Consider the following 18807-nt stretch of genomic DNA (forward strand, 5'->3'; position numbering starts at 1 on the left):
AGACACTTAGAATGGGATTTAGTATGGTTTTACTCAATATATTCAGTCTTTTCTCTATGCACTTGCAGAATCTGTCACACACACACACATACACACACAACCCTAACTTACTGTGCATTGCCTTTCCCTTGAAAGAAAGGGATCATTGTGCAACAGAAGGTTAGGCTGTCTATAAAATGAAACTAAATTAGTTGTTTGGTTTATGGATACTCTTAGGGTGCCAACAACTTTCCTTGAGGAGGTTTCAGGAATTGTCAGAGCACCTGGTGCATTTCATCCATTCATTGAAAAAGGAATCTGTCAAGTCACTGCCAACATATTTCCATTTCTAAGTAGCTATGCTGCCATCATTAGCCATGGCTTTATCTCTGCAAAAAATGTGATACTGACCTCTTGTACTTTGAGAGACTGTGTTAGTCAACTGGAGTCAAAGGGAGAGGCAGGAGTTTGGCGGGTTCTATTATGGCAAAAATGACAGTTTCTTATTATATGGACAGACTTGTACACATAATCAATGGCTGTTGATACTCATTCATACAATTTATGTCATCTTTGTGCAATACTGGAACTGGCCCTCATTGATTCTGGGAACCTTTACTGTAGTACTGTTATGTTACTTGTAAAATCAATTACTAGACATTGTAAATGTGCGTTTACTTATGTATTGCTTTTATCTATTTTGATTTAGTAATTGGGTATGTACTGATGAGCACCATACGGATGTCAGTCAGATGAGCTGGAGTGAGTTATCCTCTATTTATCCACTCCTCAACTTTGCTGGAATTGAGCTGTGTCTGCACTGATAAAGCAAATTGAAGACTGGGGCAACTATTAAGCTGATTCTATCAAACAGACTGAGACTGAAGCGATCTGTGTGTCTCTGATGTCTGAGTATATATATGTACACTGGGTCCATATGACCCAGGTGGGTGAGCAAACAGACTTAGCAGTGACCACTCAAAATTCCATGTTTTCCAAGGAGTATTTATGTACCCCATACCCAAAGCTACCTGTTTGCTTTCAGAGGGTAGTCTGACTTATACAAGTTGATTGCAAATTGTGTAGGGTGAATCCTTAATCTCAGCAAATATTGCCGACATAATGGGACATTAAAAAAAAATTCTCTTGATAGTCCTGCTTTCCCTGAGGTTAAGAAACAGGGATCCTGGATGAGGCATCAAAGAGTGCAGACCCTTGTGCTCTGAATGTAGTAGTGTTTGTTGGACACTTAAAATATTCTAGGAACTCTGCTGAGCAGGTGGTATTTTACAAACCCTTCCAATACTTCCAGCAAGCCTTGTGAGGCAGATACCAGTATCATCCCTACTTTACTAAAGGACATCTGAGGCTTAGAGAGATTAATAACCACATCCAATGTTGTATCAGATACCCCTACCTGTTTTAAATTACAGGTTTTGAAAAAGCAAGAAAGGAGTAAGAGAGGTGGAACTAATGTCAGTGGCTGCAGATAATTCTTATTCCACAAACAATTTTCAAGTATCTACTATGTACCAGACAGGGCTAGATAGTAAGCTCCAATAAGTCAGGACAACATCTCTCTTCATTTTATCTTTAGCACCTCGCCCCCTTGATTGCTTCCCCAGAATCCCATCCCCTAGTCCCCATGGATGTCCAGCTTGTTGTAAGAGGGAAGGCCTCCTGTGAAGTGCTTAGGAAGTCTCAGTGACTGAACTGGCAGCATGGATGCTTAGGTTCCAGGAGGCTGAGAAGCACTCCTATAGACATTGATATGCCCTCACAACAAAGCCTGGCTGGTGATACCCCATTGTTCAGAATCACCTTCCTTCTCCCCAGAGGAACGAGTGCAGGGCAGATACTTTGAGAAAGAAATGCAGTGTGTGTTGAGACTTGGAGAGTAGATCTGAAATGGACAATGCAATATGCGATCTCAGTGCATTCTTTAAATTTGGAGAAAAAGCTGTGGCTGAAAGCAAAAAAAAAAAAAATTAACAAATGTCCAGCCTTTGCCTTCCCCAAAAGAAGAGGGAGGTGCTATCTCCTAAATCAGTGATGTGAGAAAAAATGTGAATTTATGGTTAAGGAGAGGCTTCTTGTGTCAGACTTCAGGGATTTAAATCCCAGCTTTGCTCTGTAAGCTGGGATCTTGGGTGAGATATTGCTAAGCCTCAGTTTACTTGCCTTTAAATTGTTTGCAATATCAGGATGGTGTTACTAGGGATGTTCGGAGGATCACATGTGATGATGTATGTGATGTGCACTCAATGCAGGACACCTAAGAAGATACTGTTATCATCACCTCCCCTCCCACCACCACCATCACCTCCATCTCTTTCACTGCTCAACCATGTTAATTACCGTAATTGAAAACTAGTCATCTATACAAGACTGTGGATTTCAGAAGAATGGTCATCTTGTGACCCTTGTTTGATAGGATGAACTCCTCTCATAGGATGTGATTTAAACACAAAACTGATAGGAGACTTGGAACTGCCAGTTTTGCTATTATGTATTGCAGAGTATTCAACTCTGAACAGTCTTCAGTGCAATCCTCTAGGCCCTCAGGGAGGAGATTTTTCAGTCTATGTATAGTGTATAAGGAGATTATGTTTTTGCAAAGAAAACATAGGTGTGTAGTTAGAAGGTAGATTTTTGTATCACAGCAGAAAATACGAGTGGTTTCTAGATAGCAGAGTTTGGCTAAAGAAATACTTTAATTTTTGGCTAAAGAAATTTTTAAATATTTTAAATTTGATTTAAATAAGGAAATTCTTAATATCAGGGCTGTCTTGAAAATCTTGGTTATTATGTTGCTACAGAGAACAGCACTCTTTTTTTCTGATGAGTACTTATAAACACTATATCCTCAGATAGCTACAGAGATGTGTCACCTCAAACGGCCATAGTGCTCACACCATTCCATCTACCACAACTACCTGTCTCATTGTGGAAGGAGGTAAAACAGTCAGTAAATTCTTACCTGGCCCCTAACAGGAACCATCATCCATTGCAAGTTCTAGGGTTGTGATGGGTGTACAAACATGCAAGGTGTGCCCCTGGCCCTCAAAGAAAGTCCAACCCGGCAGAAAACCTAACCTAATGTACACGGCAAGGTTGCCAACGTTAGCAAAATTGTCACCAAAGTCTCTGCTGCTCTGAAGTCAGTCACTTGGCATCTTTCAGTTTTATACGACCTTCTGTCCAGGGAGTTGTTTTCTGGAACAGATGTTGATCCCACCCTCCCAGGTAGGAAGTCTGGATTGTTGGCTTGGCCAATGATCCTTGCTCAGTATCCACCTTAGGTCTCCTGTGTGGCTGGACATGTGGCTTTTTTCATTTCCATTCCGAGTCCTACTTCCTAGTATGATATTGGTGTGCTGCCTCAACTTCCAACTCCCTGGTGTCCAAGTTAATTATTTTCTCTCTTTGTTGGCCACCTTTCATTAATGCCATCTTCTCATGTATGAGGTTTGGGATAATTCTTCTCTAGGCTTTTAAGGGTCGCCTTGTTCCAAGGACATCTCATCCGTTACCTTCCACCCCCTTATGATGATCAGTGAGTTATGAAGGTTCTTTTGTCCATTGTAAGAAAAATGTACAAAGGAAGGAAGTAGAGGATGAGCATGTCTCAGGAGCTGTTAGATACTGCAAAGTGAGGGAATAATTTGAAATGGCTGATGAAGGAGAATTTACTTAATAATCGTAATGGTTGACATTTATAGAGTGCTTCCCATACCCAGAAATGGCACCCAGGCTTGTAGACAGATCATTTGACCATTGATCTGAGGTGCTTTCATTCTCCCCATTTTGCAGATGGGAAAAGAGAGACACAGGTTAAGTATAACTCTGAAGACCTCTGAGCTAACAGACCCAGGTCATCCGACCTGAGAGCTCATATCTGACCCACCATGAACCTCTTCTTTATGTAGGAAACTTTGCCCTTGCTCATCTACTTCATTTAGAAAATGGAAATAGTGCAAGTCGGGAGAGTGGAAAAAATGAATGAGCAGGGTGTCACAACATGTAGTTGCATTCTGCTGGCATGCTCTAGCATACTCAGATGCTCCACTGAGGACTGATCAAATATGGCAGTGGATTTTGAAAAGTGGAGAGCAGAGTTCCATCCATAGTGAGCATCTGGGGTCGCATTTGCTGTCATGAATATTCTTCTCTTTCCTCCCTGCCTCTGAAAAAGCTCATACCTGGAAACTGAATCTCATTTTTGTCAAGCACTGAAGCGCCCCCCCCCCCCCCCCCCGTTGCTGATGGGCCATTGTACCTGGCAAGCTACAGGCTGCCAACAGGTGTCCAGAAACAAAGATGTATCAGTTTTCACTGGGACAGAAATTTGATTTATTTTGGGCCCTTGCACTTGAATCCAAATTTCCATTTAACTTGCTATAATTTCTGCTTTTGGACAATATATCCATTGCTTCTCTAAAGACCAAAATAGGTGACAGACTGAAACATACATGATAAGAAAATCCTATGGCTGAATGCCGACTCTTTTTGGTCTCTGAGGGAGGAAAAAAAATACACCAGTAGTTTCCAGACTTTCTGTAACTGATTGTATAATTTTCCAGGCAACATGATTTCACCTTTCCAAACTGCAGTCAGTAAGAAGGCTGTGTTTTGCCTCTGTCTACTGGCAAAGAAATTAGTTTGATTTTGATTTTTTTAAGATGAAACTTTAGATCATTTTCTATCCATTTTTCTGGATGGTTTCAAAATAAAAACTCAAATTGATCCATCTATAATTCATCCATTTTTATATGGGGGAGAAGAAACCAGGTCACCAAATCACCATTTTGAAGAGGAATGGAAGAGAATGATCCATTTTTGGGAAATTAAGACAATCCCGGGAATATGTCCAGCATTCTAGCCTTCTACACTTGCAAGTGTTTCTACAGTTAGTGCCAATGGTCAGAAAAACGAACCCAAGGCCATTTCAGAGCTCCCATCTGAGCAAAAAAAGATGAAATAATGCTCAGCATGCTTCACCAAGTAAACAGAGTGGAGTGATATATTTTTTGAAAATAAGAATTTCCACTGTAAGGAATGAAACAAAGAGAGGTTTATCAGGTAGCCCCAAGTCAACCAGAAAATTCAATAAATCTCGAACACCGGATTTCCCTTGCTCACTACTTAATCAGTGTTACTGGAATCAGTTTGAGTGAAACCACTTACTTTTTAACCAGCTGTTTTGATATCCTGTAAATATAGCCCAAATATCAATTTCTCTAAGGCAGCCAACCATAAAAATAAAGTCAATCAGCAGCATCATTCAATCCACAGGATTATGATGTCCAAATGAACTATATTATGTATTCAAGTTGGAGCAGGGCCGTTAATTTCATTCCATTTCTATGTTCTCTCTGGTATCTGTGAGCAAACTCAGGCAATCACTGCTCTGTCCATGCCATATATTTCCTTTTTCATAAAAGCCTACAGATGTTTTCCACTTCTTAATATATGCCCTAGGCTTTGAGATGTTGATATGTAAAGTACTAAGCTTTGGTATCACTTTTGCTGGAAATGGAATTGGATAATGGTCAGTTTATACACCCTAATCTATATTCTGAAGACTATTATTTTCTCTGTAGGCCAAAGAAATGAAAATCAGGGCAATAAATGTATCCCAGCCTGTGGGTTAGGTGAACAATGAGTGTGGGGAAATGCTGGCAAAGAAACGGTCATTTTAGAATGTATCCTAAGAAGGAGACAGCTTGTGTGCCATGAGGGGGATCCAAAGGTACATGAATTAAGTCCATCCCATGTGTCTCTGAAATAAGAAAACATCCTTCACAGCATGTTAGAAACCTCTATATTGGCCAGTTCCATACCTTTGAACTAGACGTGGGTTTTCTCAGATGCTTCTGCGTGCACGGCATGTGATGGGTTCCAGGCAAGGGGGAGCCTGGTGGTCCAAGGGAGAATACTATCAGGGATCAGAGGGGAGGAAGGCCACTATGGAGAGATCTAGGGGAGGGCTACTGAGTTCCTGTAATCTCTTTGCAGGAGGAGATGGAAATGAACAAAGGAGGACAGGAGACATACTCTCACAAGGTAGTGTGAGATGAAGAAGGAAAAAGAGAAAAAAATGATTTTTTTAAAAGAAGTCTAAATTTGTGACCTTTAAGTTCTATCTTACTTCTCTGTGTGTAGATAGCAGGAGTGGAGTACAAGTGAGACTCTGGAGCCAGACTGTGGGAGTCTGAATCCTTGTTCTGCCACTTGCTGTGTTACTTTGGGCAGGTTAATTAACCTCTCAGTTTACTTAACTCTTCAATTAGAATAACAATAGAACCTACTCACTCTATGCTTCTGAGGATTATGTCAGTAAAGATTTAGTAAACATTGAATATACACATGTTATTATGTCATCAGATCTGCTGAGTATTCCTTTGTTCCTTTCTGTCTTTCCCACTGCTTTCTCTTTCTCAGAGAAACACTTGGAGACATGGTATAGAAATAACACTATTTTAATTATAAGAGATAAGCCACCCATTTAATAGGAATTGTGTGATATATTCCATTACAAATTTATTTTGGCATTACAGGAAGCAGAATCTAGGTCTGCTTACTAAGGGACCTTACTAAGGACCTTTTAGTTCAGGGCTGTCCTTGTATTCCCAACCTTTGGCAGGTATGGTGTTTGATATTGTAAATTATGCCACAGTGTGGTATTGGTTGTTGTGCTTTGGGCAACTAAAAAGGGCCTCTTAAACAGCCTTCCTACAGAAAGAGGTGCTTTTGTTAGAGCTATTTGGATTTTACTCAGATTCAACAGGAAACATTTGAATGTTGGGATTGATATGCTGTTGGGTTTGATACTTTGTGAATGTATCCCTAGGGTCCTCTCCACCCCACCTCAATGTCCCCCACCTCCCAGTGAAGATTTTTACTAGTTCTGGACATTGCCCAGAGCCCCAAACCCAAGAGGTGGAGCTTCCAGAAGTTATTAGAAAGATCATCATGCTCTGGCAGGTCCTATTTTCTTCTTCCTAAGGGTCCAGAGACAGGAGCCCAGAGCCCTCGTCCTCTGTCTTTGGCTTCTCTTATTCTTCCTTCATGTGGTCCAGAAAAACTGGACCACGGGCTCCTGCCAGGGAGAACAAAAGAGCAGTTCTACCACAGGCCTTAGAAAAAATACCTCATTTTTTCTCATATCTAATATCTCATATTTCTACCTCAAATAGAGGTGTTTGCCTCACCTCTAGCTTTGGCAAAAGAAATATTCCGTGTGCTTTCATATCAGTTCTAACATATGGGTTTGTGATAAAGACCCAGCTAAGAGTAAATAATAGTGTTTTCCTGCTGTTATGGTAAACTGTACAAACATATTTCCCTTAGGGACCTTGTAGGGAACCCATATGATCATCTCTCTCACTAGCTATCACCTCATTTTAATTCTGACATAAAGAAAATACTTTCCCTGCTCTAAAAGATTTTATGGTCCAGCAGTGATCTTTCATTATTCCTATTTAATCATGGTCAACTAGCTCATTATCCCTACAGAGCAAATGCTATTTTCTTGTGGCAGTCCCTAAAGTTGAATAGCACACAATACCATCTCTGAGTGCAAGTAGTACTGACATGGGATATGTGGTTTATCAGGCTCTGACAGCCTTAAGATGCCTCCTTGGAAATGGATATTGATCATATCTGATGTGCTGTAATCACTCAGCAGATACAGCTGCTTAACTACTTCAGTAAATTATATAATGGCCCTCCTTGTGACTCTCACACCTAAGGAACTATTTACTGCCACACAGAGCAGTTGGGTCATAAGTAACACAGCTGAAGCACTTAATCTATATTCAGAATTGCTTAGACACTCACAAAAAATTTCAAAGGAAGGGTATGCAATATTTTGCTAATTCCCTTGGATAGAAATTTATTGTAATACACTGTTCCTTTTAGTCGCCAAGGAACTTTTTCTCAAGAAACAATCTTCTTATAAAAGTGTTTAGTTTTGCTAAGTGTTTTTTTTTTTTTCAAAAGCGATGTATGACTCAGAAAAATACAGGATCAAAACTGCAGGATGGACAACAAAACAAATAAAAAGCACACCCAGTGCTTAAAGGCACAGTCAGTAATAGATGGACGGTATGAGTTATGGCCAATGATAAAGATACGCCTCAGCCAGCTATCAGGATTTAAATACTGAATGCACGTGTTCTACTGATACAGTACTTAGGAAGTTCAGAATACTGTTTTGGGGGAGGGGGAACATTTGACATTCATTTACTTACCATAAACTAGTTGTGATTAAAGCAAATTTCCTACTCACCCCCTACCCCTAGTGGAGTGGAACATATTGGAAATCATACTGCTTTTAATTCTTAGTTTATCTATGTTTGCAGTGGTGTTTATTTAAAAGTTTGACAACAGTGAGAGTATCAGCTTGATCAATAGAAAAAGTGTCCAGTCTCAGTGGAGTGGATGTGAAGAGCTTTGAGCCTTGAGTAACCAGTTCAAACTTAAATATTGGCAGCTAGGGTTGCAAAATTCCCTGTTGGGTATTCAGTGGGAATCCCTTTAAAATCCAGAGAAACAAAGGGTGAGAGAAATGGGCTGTTTTTCTCTGAAATGGAAAGGCATGTTTGTTGTCCTGGGAGAGCCTTAAATGCTGTTTTTGGCAAGGAGAAACCTAGGTTCCGCTGCTGTTTGGCTAGAAAGAGAAGCCACCAGCTGGGTGACTGCTCATTTGCCACTGGCCTGGGAACAAGACTGATTTAGCATTTTCCACCTGCAAATCTTCATAGGTGGGAACAAAGCCATGCTTGGGTTCTGAAACTCTTCAACACCACTGGCACCAGTGAGTGATTCAGCTGTGGTCTCTCTGGATTTAGGAATAAATGGATTTAGATATAGCCTTTCAGTATCCAAATAGTTCTTCAGTGGAGGAATTTCGCACAGAAGGAATTATGTGTCAATGGCCCTTAGCTGGTACAACCAGGCTGCTGGGTAGATAGATGCAAACATGGGTCAGCATGAGGCAGATTGGGAGAGCAGATTGGTGCCAAAGAGCACTTTTCAAACTATAATGTGCCTATGAATCACCTGGAGATCTTGTTATAATGTAAATTCTGAGTCAGTTAATCTGGGATGGAGCCTAAATTGATGCATTTCTAACAAGCCCCAGGTGATGCTGCTGTTGTTGGCTCACACATCAAACACTGAATAGAGCAAGGCATTGGGGACATTTCTAGAAATTTACATCCCTGTCATGTTCTGTTTATCACTCCTGGCCTTGTTGGCACACACAATTAAAAGGAGTTCTGGCACTTTTTACAAGACCATTCAAGTTATGAAAGTTGAGATCACTGAAATAGACCCGGGTTGTCTTTTGTTCTTCAGTTGGAAATAACTACCGAAATAGTTATCTATAGTTTTCTGTTCTTTGCCACATATATTTAAAGATGGCCTGTGCCAACATTTCCTCCCCAAGTCTGGTTTGTTTACTAAAGCATTCAGAATAATTCCAAGCTTTCTTGATGGCACAGATCGGTCGTGTGTTTGGTTTCGCATTCGGGCTTCATTCACGAAGTAAGGTTGGCAACATGCGGTCATGGACATGGGATTCAGAAACACAGTCATGCAAGCTTAGCGGAGATTGGTTGTCCTGCTTTCCAATTCTGCATCACAGGACTAACAACAGAAGCTCCTTCTGCTTAATTCCAGAAAAAACATACAGGCATTGGGAATGGTTTCTAGAAATGCCCTTCTACTTGTCTGGATTGGCTTCTTCACCAAGTATGCAGTCTGCTTCCCAGGAAGTCGGCATTGGGTCAGGCTGGCAGAAGGCAAAGTCTAACCACTGCCAGGGAAGCAACATTCAGGGCTATTGCTGCCCTCGGAGGCCTGGCACAAACTCCATGTTGATGGCTTTCTTTATTTAACAGTTTTAATCATCATTATCCCATAACATGCTTTATTCTAAGAACTTTCCTTGGCACTAATGCCTACACTGTTCTCTGAGCCAGGTAGTATTTTCCCTATTTTACATCTGAGAAAACAATTCAGAAAACTCATTCAAAGTCATAGTAGTGATCACAAGTAGAATTGGAACTCACACTTTTTAAAATTATTATTATTATTATTATTATTACTACTACTGCTGCTGCTGCCGCTGCTATTTTGAATTCACACTTTTAAGTGCTCCAGAGCTTTGAACTCTTAATCCTGTAACCACTTGGGGTTCCAAAGGGGGCATGTTATGGTTAAATTGTATTCCCCCACCAAAAGATTTATTGAAGTCTTAACCCTTTGTACCTGTTAATGTGACCTTATTGGAAATAGGGTCTTGGTAAGGGAGGGACAAAGAAAGGAGGGGAGGGGGGAGGGGGAGGAAAGGAGGAAAGAGGAGGAAAGGAGGAAAGAGGAGGAGAGGGAGACTGTGTCATTCTAACAAAATAGACCTTTATGCGGAGTTCAGCCAAGGGGGTCACCAACTAGAGGCACCAATATAATGTATCTAATAAATAAATAAATGGTATCAAGTCTAAACACTGAATAAATACTATTTCAGAAAATACACACACACACACACACACACACACACACATACAGAGTCTATGAGAAAAATACCTCTCATTGTTTTCATTTTATAGCTGTGAAAATTGAGGCCTAGAGAGGTTAACTTACCCAAAGGTGTGAAAGGTGGAGTCCAGAGTCCCATCTGCCTGATGCTCCCATCTCCTGTCCTTAGCATGATGGGCAGGAAGGCATGTACTACCTGGGGAGGCTGGGGCTCTCCTGGAGAGCCCCTACATTGGAGGCAGAGGAGCGATGGATGCCCTACAGTCTCCTGGGGCTCGGTCACATGTCAGCATACAGAAATGCTCATTTTAAGAAAGTGACTCACTGCCAAAGGCTTAAAATACTCTTATGCACCTGTTCAGTTGTTTAGTTATATAACTTAAGTAGGTGCAGAAAGAGCAGGAAATACATAGACTGTTTTTGTTCTTACTGTTTTAATAAAATAGTTAAAAATCTGAGAATGACTTGTCAGTTTCTGCTTTTCATAGACACAGCTATTTAGATGGAACTCATCTGTGAAAAGCAGTGAGAGATCATAGTCCTCCGTGAGGGTGATGGTGGCCCCAGATATGTGATGTACAGGTGAGGTATCAAGAGAACCCAGGGAGGGAGGCATTGCCCAGTGTCAGTGGTTCCTTTAGCAACTAAGCAGAATGTTTCCTGAATGCCTTATATGTCTTTGAGGCATCTTGTAATTGAGAAATCTTATTCTGAATGGAGAGTCAGAGGTAGTTCAAGTCACATCACATGGTTGGTGATACCTTTAGAGACTGCCACATGCTCTGTTGCTACCTGCAGCTCTGATATTCCTCCCCTCCACTCCCATGCTCATGCATTACCCTACCATTCTTGCCATTCTGGGTGCCTGCCAAATGTGCACCTACCTCAGGGCCTTTGCACTTGCTGTATGCACATTGTACCATTTCTGGTTTGAATGCCTTCCCAGAGATCTTTGCAGGGCTTATGCCTTCTCATTATTCAGTTCCATCTCACATGTCACCTCCTCAGGGATATTTTATCTAAACCATCAACCCATGGGTACACTCTATCTCTATACACTGCCATGATGAGTTTCTGCAAACATAGCCCTTAAAAAAATTTAACATTTATTTTTGAGAAAGAGAGAGAGAGCGAGAGTGAGCAGAGGACGGGCAAAGAGAGGCAGAGACAAAAAGAGATGGAATCTGAAGCAGGTTCCAGGCTCTGAGCTGTCAGCACAGAGCCCAATGCAGGGCTCGAACCCACGGACTGTGAGATCATGACCTGAGCTGAAGTCGGAGGCTTAACAGACTGAGCCACCCAGGTGCCCCAACATAGCCTTTTTTTTTTTTTTTTTGCCTTTCTTTTCCATTGAAACATAAGCTCTGCAGGGGTAAGGATTTATTATGGATACCAGTGTGCTTCACACTTTAGGAATCATTTCACCAAGATGGGTGGTGTGGGCGAATGACACTGGGCAACCAAATAAAAGTGTGAGAGAGTCCTGTACAGAACTATATAGTATGCAGGAGGGGCATTCTGTCCAGTCTTAGAGAAATTCTCAGAAAGGGTGATGATAAGTAGACTGAAGCCAAGATACGGTTGACATTAAGATAAGGAGGCGGGAAGGTTTCTTGGTGGAGAGAGCAGGATATTTGAGGGTTAAATGCTGTTGGGCAGGAATGTAGGGTAGATTATGACATTGGGGGTTAGAAGAGATGAGAAGAGGGCAAGATATTTCAGGGGCTTTGTGCCCTGTGCTGATCAGTCTGGACAAACAGGTCCTACAAAGTATGACAGAAACCCCAGACAAATGAAGGAAGGAGCCTAGCATCTCCTCGTATGTGTCCCTCACTCATCTAGGGCAGGACCAATGCCCCACCTTTCCCCCACCCTGTCATTATTTAGGTAGATGCTGTCTGGCCTGGAATATTTAGTTAATCCTTGGGTTTATCTTGTGGGTCTGGGGCTCCAGTTGGCTTTCTGATTTACTCCTTGTGGCACCTTCTGGCAAGGTCCCAGGAATGTGAGTGACAAGGCAAAACAAGGCACCCTGAAATTACCTATAATGAAAATGACTGGTAATCTCCAGCGATTACTCTGTGTGAGTGACAGGGTTGCACTTTCTGCAAAACCTTTGCTGTAGCAAAAATGTGTCCTGTGGGGTTTCAAGTTTGAGAGTTATTTTTTCCCCAAATGAAAATAGCTTTAGAACTTTTGGCATCATGTATTATTTCATTCAGATAATGAGGCTAATTGTGGATATTTAATATATTTTACAAGAAGGTACACTGAACCTCTTTTAACAATATAAACCCAAGCTAGAATGAATGCAATAGTATAATTCTACAGTGGAGTAAGTCAGCTATTTGATTCCAAGGGTCCCATCCCAGGCCCTGAGTTCTTAGAACATCTACAGATCATGGGAAAAAGGAAGCTTGGACCAAATGGAGGTAGAGGAACAGCCAATGTGCCTCCTAAAGCTGGAATATGGGGAATGAAAGTAAGACCCAGGACAGTCCGATGGCCCATTTGCATGGACACATTTACTGCCCTCTGTGGATACCTGCTCCCTGTTATGGAGAATCATGGTTCAGAGATCATGGGGAGATGCCTTCAACCTAAGTTTCTCCAGACCCATGCAAGGAATTAGAGAAACACTGAGCTGCTTGTTGAAAGTAGAAGTTTGCAAACTCCTTCGGAACCCTAACGCAAATGAATACTGCCTGGGAAGCCAAAATCTATGCCAGATGATGGAGAGGTTTCTCTGCTTGAACCCACACACAGCCACTCTTTTCCTCCCTGGGACACTCTCTGGTGTCCCTGTGCCATTTTTAGAACATGCTTTGTAAACTGGCTACATGTATATGCGCAGGATTTTCAAATTCGGTGTAATTTTTATATATTTATGTATAGCTTTTGCATATATATGCACGTATGTATGTGTATGTACATACATATACACATATATATTTATGAGAAAATAAGCCCAACCTCAGTCATGCCTAACCCCAAACCAACCCACACCTGGCCTCAGGTACTTTCTTGGATCCATACCAGGTTTCTGAGTGAGCTGGAACCTCTGTCCAACAACAGGATGTCAGGCATCATGCTGTCAAAAATGAATGGTTTCTAGCCTGCATTACTGACCACAGATTTTCCATCCTAGTCATGCCTTTCGCTCTTCCAGGTGAATATCTTTGCTGTTATGAATGAAAGTTCAGGGTAGGTGTCCATATTGTAGAGTACCAATTCCTGTATCTATAAACATAAATGTGTACTGTACTTCGCTCCTTCCCTCTGTCTTATCCAACAGACTGTGTGCTTCCATCTTGTTAATGCCTCATCAGCCTTTGAGATGCAAGTCACTGTCACCTCCCCCAGGAAGCCTTCCCTGATTTCCCTAGGCAGATTTAGGTCTTTCCTCCTCTCTGCCCCTAGAGCACTCTGTGTTTTCTGTACAATCAGCCATTCTACCACCTCTTCAAATTTTTTGCCATATTTGCTTACTATCTGTATTATTATTTGTCCACTTCTTTCTGCATATAAACCTTAAATCAATTAACTTAAACCATAAACAAAGGCAAAACACTAGGCCTCATTCTAGATAACAATATATATGAAAGCATGTTCTTGACATTAAAAAGAAAAGAAACCAAAAAAACCAAAACGAAAACTAGATATGTGTTGTTAGGATCGAGGGTAAAAAATAAAAAAAAAATAAAATATAGAGATTTTGTGAGGGAAATAAAATTACAGAAGAGACTTGTTATGCCCTGTAAAACCCTGTAATTATGTGAAATGAGCCAAGACAAGTGCTCCATGAGATGCCTAATTTTATATATCTCCCAAACTTCCATTTTCTGAATTTGGAAGTCAATAACAAGCTTCCTCTACAGAGCATGGAAAATCAGGAAAATGAAAACTTTTATAGTGATCATGTTCTATCACAGTGCCACAAAGACCAGATTCTACATAGAATAAAGTTAAGTAGCAAGAAGGCCAAACCAGGAACCCCAGCCCACTGTCAGAAGTCACTTACAATGGCTCTGCTTGTGGAGAGAGCCCATAGGGGATAGAAAAGATTAAAGGAACTCAGAATTTCTGTAGTAGAGACCACAAATGTCAAATTAGTTCCTGGGAATGCTTTGGAGACATCTGGCCTGGGTGATTTCGGAAATTTCTGGTGACCATAATGGCTCCACCATCTGCTGGTGTCTTGTCAGTAATATTTTCATCTTCCTTTAAAATAGATACTTCAATTAAAAAAAAATGGCGCATCAGCAACACCCACTTACCAGGGTGCTAACTTAACACAGTGCTCTTGATTTGCATACTATTGTTTACATATTATGTCAGGTGTCACCTCCATGGAAGTTGCTTGATTTTAGTGAATGGTAAAGTATAAGCAGTCATCCTGCCAAACAGGAAGCTGTCCTGCCTCTCCATTTCCTTGTGGGTTTTCCTCAGATGGGGGTGGATGGGGGAGATCTTAGAATCTGGCCCATTAACTGACTCAACCAGAAATGCCTCAACTAAGAAACTCAGGATTTGGAGACAGATTAAAATGGTGAAATGGGGACCAACTTCCCTTTTAGGCAATCTCAGAAAATGCATTTTCCCCTAAGTTGACCACAGGGGAGAAAGATAATGAGGACCTCAAGGAAGAAGAGATAGAGAAATCCTTAGAGGAAGCTTTCTAAGAGTTAGGAAACTAGTTCTGGGCAAGGTAGAATCTAACCTTGGTTCATTTAATCTGCTGCTTCTAAGAAAAATCGCGTATTTCTATAAGCCCATATTCCACTTCAATGCAATACCGGCTTTAACTCTATTTCTATTGCTATTGACATAAATCATCATTTTTTAATGTCATTGGCATATTATGAAGTAAAGGATTTAATCTTGTCTAAAAAGAAGTGTGGCCTTTTGCTCTTGGCTCCTGGGGTGTACTCTTTGTTTGCCTTGATGCTTCGGGCTAGCAGATAGGAACAGTGTGATTTAGGCAGTGGCGGGGGTTGGGGGCAGGTCATGCCTGGTTGACCTGGAGAGTGAGTTCAATCACATACACACTCAAGCAATCAGTGGTGAGATATAATGGAGCCCCAGTAAATCTCTGAACACTGAGGCTTGGGTGAGCCTCCTTGGTTGACTATACTCTGTGTATTCTCACACATCGATGCTGGAAAAGGAATACATCTTGACTTCATGGGGAAAGGACAATGAAAACTCCATGTCTGGTCCTCCTGGACTCTGTCCTATGCAATTCTTCTCGTGGCTGACTTTAACCTGTACTCTCTCCCTTTGATAAACTGTATTGTAAGTGAAATGGCTTTCAGTGAATCTTTCTAGCACTTACCAAATCCAAGGGTGGTTTTGGGAACCCTCCAAGCTTGCAGCTGGTGGGTTGTCCCATACAACTGATGCAATTTTGAGGAATGCTCCCTCTAAACTTTGTAGCTGACCTACATTCGTCATAGAAAGATCAACTATTTTTGGCTTTCATGAATATAATCTAAATAGACACACAGAGATATCTTCATAAAGATCATAAAACTAATTGGCCTTGTGCATTGGAAAAATGGCCCTTTAATTCATAGTACAGAGAAATGATAAGGAATAAAATCAACTACATTTGAGTAAAACAGCTCTTTAAAGTTGAACACACCTACTTTGTTTTTCCATGTCTAAGGGCCACAGAAATTAATGAGTAGATAGGCAAGAGCTGCCTTCTAAGTCACTAGAATTTTCCTATGGGTAGAGAGCCAATTCATCAGAAGATCTTGCTGCTTTTACCTTTAACATAGTTTATTCTTTCTATTTCTTTCCACCTCTACTACCCCCTATGTAGTCAAAGCTAACATTATCACCTTAACTAATGAAATACCTCCAAACTGAATCATGGATGTTTACATATAGCTATTCTTCTACACAACGGCTGGAGTGCTTTCTTTTAAAAATGTAAATTGGACCATGTTGTTCCTTATTTTCTAAACTTTGCTTAAAACTCTTCAGTGGTTTCCCACTTTTAGAACAAGGGCAAGATATCTCATTTGTTCTACAAATACCTGTGTAACTTGACACCGAACACAGGCTTTCTTGAACCACACTTCCCCTGGTTCTCTTCCCTCTAGCCACAATGGCCTTGGTTCAGGCTTTCCTATTTTTCATGCCTCTATAACAAGGTCTTTGCACATGACTTATCCTAGGTGGTTTGCCTGTCACTTTTTGTTTGTCAGTGTCCACATGTCCTTCAAGCAAACCTTTCATAAGAAAAATATTCAAGGGGTGCCTGGGTGGCTCAGTGGGTTAAGTGCCCGACTTCAGCTCAGGTCATGATTCCACAGTCTGTGAGTTCAAGCCCTGCGTCAGGCTCTGTGCTGACAGCTCAGAGCCTGGAGCCTGCTTTGGATTCTGTGTCTCCTTCTCGCTCTGCCCCTCCCCTGATCATGCTCTGTCTCTCTCTGTCTCAAAAATGAAAACATTAAAAAAAAAAGATATTCAAGGTGTCCATGGATAAGTTACATAGCTCCCTGTACTTGTTTTTCACAGAGTGTTTTCAAATTTGCAGTTTCATTTCTGTTAGCTATTATTTTATGATACTTCAGTAGACTGAGTTCTTTGAATATAGGTGGATCCATGGTTCTGCACTCTTCACAAGAATCACAGATCATTTTGGTGTAGGTCAGCTTCAGACTGGAATTTGTTCAGATAACAACTGTCAGGTAGGATGCTGGCAGCTGTTCCTTTGGGGTGGAATGTTGGTTGAAATAAGTGACTGTCAAATAAACATAGCCACTCAAGATCATCATTTGCATCCAGGACATGTTTGCAGATGTTTTTCCCTAGTGGATTTGTCCCAAGCCATTCTTTTCAGAAAAGTGCCTTTGATGTCCAAAAATGGTATGGGTATGATAATTGGCCAACTTGTAGCTCTCTTGGGCTCTAGTAATGCAGATTGTTGTAAGCGACTGATCCCTTTAGACCCTGGGGCAGCTACTTAAAGTTTGGGACAATGTTGTCAATCATGTCCTGCCACCAGGAGCATTGTCTGGGTGTATAGGGCTCCCTTGAAAGCGTCTTTAAAAAAAGGTTTTTTTAATGTTTATTTTTGAGAGAGAAAGAGTGCGAGTGGGGAAGGGGCAGAGAAAGAGGGAGACACAGAATCTGAAGCAGGCTCCGGGCTCTGATCTGTCAGCACAGAGCTCAACGCAGGGCTCGAACTCAAGAACCATGACATTATGACCTGGGCCCAAATCAGACACTTAACCAACTGAGCCACCCAGGCGCTCCTTTTGAAAGTTTCTTAACCAGAGAAGGAACTGGTGACTTGTCTCACTGTTCCTGTAGGTGAAGGGCACAATGAATGAAATCTAGCCCTTGCCTTTCTGCCATGGAGCATGGGCAATGAGGTAGTCTCTCACCTGGATATAAGGTTCTATATATTGTGTGCCACTGCCATGACAGACAAGAGCCCCCCTGGAGCTTTAAGAAGACTTCATTCAGTTTGTGCCAAGAAAGCCAGGCAGTTGGGGATAGCAGGGCAAGACAAGTCTACATCCTACTGGTGACCCCATATATTTGCATTCACATAAATAGTAGATACTTCTGTCCATTTGTGACTGATGTACCCTTTGGGTAGCATCCTATCTAACAACATAAAAACTTGCACTGGGCTCAACATCCTTTTACATTATCGAAGACATTTTAATATTACTTTTTTCAATAAGTGACTCTTTAATTATAAATTCAAATGCTATATATATTTCAATTATTGTAAAAAACGCTTTCAAACTTTTTATCATCTACTTACACAGAGTTTATCATTTATGTTCTCTATCCAGAATTTGAAGATTTCCTCATTAAATAGTCTCAACCAGGAACTGTTTGTGCCCATTTTATGCATAAGTGGATATGAAATATCTGTTCAGGGAAGCAAGTCCAAGCTTTTATAAAAAAAAAAAAAATGAAAACACTAAGTTTTGAAGTTAGATATAAATTCAGTCTCTTCTCTAGAACTTTTAATTATTTGGTAATACCCTTATAAATAAGATATGTTTCTCCAGGAAGTCTTACATAGATTCTGCGCCCCCCCCCCACATCCAGTGTAGTTTACTAAGTATGTCATACCAGTATTATCATTTTTCACATGTGCCAACACATAAAAAAACACTGTTCTAATGGATATTTGGAATGCAAAGTCTATTAATAGTCTCACTATTTGGTCTGCTGATCAATAGGACCCAGCAGGGATGATGAAGGGGCTAGAAATTGGCTGTGAGGAACAAGGAATATTTATTTTAGAGA

General features: G+C 41.0%; 1 protein-coding gene across 2 annotated transcripts in view; it reads right to left on the reverse strand.

Annotated features, from left to right (window-relative positions):
* GRM7 (glutamate metabotropic receptor 7) overlaps window positions 1-18807 on the reverse strand; it is an 855283-nt gene that overhangs the window by 15699 nt on the left and 820777 nt on the right. The window lies entirely within an intron of this gene.

This window comes from Acinonyx jubatus, chromosome A2 (genome assembly GCF_027475565.1).
Source record: "Acinonyx jubatus isolate Ajub_Pintada_27869175 chromosome A2, VMU_Ajub_asm_v1.0, whole genome shotgun sequence".
Taxonomy (NCBI): Eukaryota; Metazoa; Chordata; class Mammalia; order Carnivora; family Felidae; genus Acinonyx; species Acinonyx jubatus.